The sequence below is a fragment of the Oryctolagus cuniculus genome, chromosome 8, assembly GCF_964237555.1.
Source record: "Oryctolagus cuniculus chromosome 8, mOryCun1.1, whole genome shotgun sequence".
Lineage (NCBI taxonomy): Eukaryota > Metazoa > Chordata > Mammalia > Lagomorpha > Leporidae > Oryctolagus > Oryctolagus cuniculus.
Window position 1 is genome coordinate 104,357,046 of NC_091439.1, and position 3,264 is coordinate 104,360,309.

Below are 3,264 nucleotides of genomic sequence, written 5' to 3' on the forward strand. Positions count from 1 at the left end.
TTCCTCTTTTGAAAAATGTCTACTGAGGTCCTTGGCCTATCTCTTAAGTGGGTTGTTTGTTTTGTTGTTGTGGAGTTTCTTGATCTCTTTGTAGATTCTGGTTATCAACCCTTTATCTGTTGCATAGTTTGCAAATATTTTTTCCCATTCTGTCAGTTGCCTCTTTACTTTTCTCAATTTGATGCAATCCCAAATATTAATATTGGTTTTGACTGCCTGTGCTTCTGGGGTGTTTTCCAAGAAGTCTTTGCTGGTACCTATATCTTGCAGGGTTTCTCCAATGCTCTCTAATAATTTGATGGTGTCGGGTCGTAGATATAGGTCTTTAATCCATGTTGAGTGGATTTTTGTGTAAGGTGTAAGGTAGGGGTCTTGCTTCATGCTTCTGCATGAATTTTCCCAATTTTCCCAGCACCATTTATTGAATAGACTGTCCTTACTCCAGGGATTGGTTTTGGATACTTGATCAAATATAAGTTGGCTGTAGATGTTTGGATTGATTTCTGGTGTTTCAATTCTGTTCCATTGCTCTATCCATCTGTTTCTGTACCAGTACCATGCTGTTTTGATTACAACTGCCCTGTAGTATGTCCTGAAATCTGGCATTGTGATGCCTCTGGCTTTGTTTTTGTTGTACAGATTGCTTTACCAATTCAAGGGCTCCTGTGTCTCCATATGAATTTCAGCATCATTTTTTCTAGATCTGAGAAGAATGCCTTTGGTGTTTTGATTGGTATTGCATTGAATCTATAAATTGCTTTTGGGAGAATAGACATTTTGATGATATTGATTCTTCCAATCCATGAGCATGGAAGATTTTTCGTTTTCTTGGTATCCTCTTCTATTTCTTTCTTTAAGGTTTTGTAATTTTTATCGTAGAGATCATTAACGTCCTTGGTTATGTTTATTCCAAGGTATTTGATTGCTTTTATGGCTATTGTGAATGGGATTGATCTTAGAAGTTCTTCTTCAGCAGTGATATTGCCTGTGTATACAAAGGGCGTTGATTTTTGTGCATTGTAAATATTTAATTTTTTAAAATTATAATGACCCTATTCTTTAAAAAAATAGATAAATTATATTCTTTTGGTAGGTAAATATGTAATTAGTACTTATTGAAGATAGTATAAAATGTTCCTGTACTTAGTAAGTCAATATAATAAAACCCCAAATATAACTTTTCTCATAATTTTGGATATTTGGGTTAAAATGCCCCCCAACATGAAAATACTATATAATATTTTAAGACAAATATATCAGACTAAGTCTCAACAAAAATATTTTGTGTATTTGAATAGAGCAATTAAAGAGGATTGAATAAAATTTTATTTACAGTGGCTTGGGCACATTGAAGGAAAACAGCCAAGGGATGACAAAGTCTCCAGATTAGCTGCAATGGGGTGAAAACTATCAGCGGCTCTTGTTTCCAAGAGTTAAAACGATGAAGGAGTTTCCAGAAATAAGAGCACCACTTGGCAAGACCTGGGCCATGGTTTGAGAAACAGCCAGAATTATTTGCAGACAGAAAATTGAGGAGCCAGGAAAATGTATGTCATTCATACTGACTGTCTCCCTGCCTTCTGATGTTCTAATGGCTGCTGCAGTAAGCTCAAAGCCAGTGTGACATCCAAAGGCAAGAGGACTCAGTCTGTGAGGTGCAGCCTCTTCAGGCACAGAGGAAGATGGACAAATCTAAGGAATGATTCTGGAGGGGAATTGCATAATGCCAATGGAAAATATTCTCAAAATACCAAAAGAAGTAAAAATTTATTGTATTAAGTATTGCATTCTGGCCGGCGCCCCGGCTCACTAGGCTAATCCTCCGCCTTGCGGCGCCAGCACACCGGGTTCTAGTCCCGGTCGGGGCGCCGGATTCTGTCCTGGTTGCCCCTCTTCCAGGCCAGCTCTCTGCTGTGGCCTGGGAAGGCAGTGGAGGATGTCCCAAGTGCTTGGGCCCTGCACCCCATGGGAGACCAGGAGAAGCACCTGGCTCCTGCCATCGGATTAGCGCGGTGCGCAGGCCGCAGCGGCCATTGGAGGGTGAACCAAAGGCAAAGGAAAACATTTCTCTCTGTCTCTCTCTCTCACTGTCCACTCTGCCTATCAAAAAAAAAAAAAAAAAGTATTGCATTTTAAGAGCAGGTTTCATGAAAATTTTTATTTGGAGACCAAAAGATAATTTTTATACAAGTATAATTTTTTCTTGTATGGAAATTTGGTTATTGTACTTACCATTCAAACATAAAAGTTTACCAGTAATATTTCTGCAATATTAGAGATTAGAATTTTAAATAATACTAACTCAAAATTGACCATGATATATGTTTGTAGTTTCCTCCATTTGCAAAAAATGCATGCCTACCTTATTAGATTAAGTAATGTAAAAATTTTTACTTTAGAATTATTAGTAGTGAATCCACAGTGGATCAAGGTCGTGCAAGGAGCGAGGTTTCATGTCGTTCCACCATTTCTCCTTCTTCGGTCTCTGTGCCTTGCACAGAGCCCCCAGCCGCGCCATGTTGGGACAGAGCATCCAGAGGCTCACAGCCTCTGTGGTCCATAGGAGCCACTATGAGGAGGGCCCAGGGAAGAATTTGCCACTTTCAGTGGAAAACAACTGGAGGTTGCTAGCTATGATGACCTTGTATCTGGGATCTGGCTTTGCTGCCCCTTTCTTCATAGTACGGCACCAACTGCTTAAGAAATAAGGATGTTTTAGGTCATCCATTTAACAGATAACAGCATTTCAAGAGGTGCAGTCTCTGGAAAATGGATCAAACTCTTGAACTCACAGCATACTAGATATGTTTATAAATAAACTTACGACTTGAATGCTGAATGCCTCTTCTCATATATAGGGAATGTGATAATTGAGCATGTTGCTTGCTTTATGATTATTTAATTTTTGCTCTTTTGGATTAAGACATTGTTGAAAATTGATGATATAAAAGAAATGCCAAGTTAAAAAAAAAGAATTATTAGTAGTGAATCCAATTAAGTGATTATGTTAGAACTTTTTTATAATTTCTTTTTTTCTACTTTCCATGTCATAGCTTCTGATTTCAATATTTTATTATATCTATAAGAAAAACTAATATCTGAGTACAAATTGGAAAATTGTGTCAATTATTTAGGCATTTTCATGTTATTGTGTATTTGTTACTTAAAGCCCTGATAAGAAAATAATCATGGTGCTTTATTTCTTGTCATTCAATATTAGATATTATGTGGATCCAGATATCCCTTCAGTAGCTGCATGATAAG

At 37.5% G+C, this 3,264-nt stretch overlaps 1 pseudogene; it reads left to right on the forward strand.

The window, feature by feature from the left end:
* The first annotated feature begins 2,423 nt into the window (after positions 1 to 2,423).
* On the forward strand, positions 2,424 to 2,839 carry LOC108178067 (cytochrome c oxidase subunit 7C, mitochondrial pseudogene; annotated as a pseudogene).
* Positions 2,840 to 3,264: the final 425 nt, after the last annotated feature.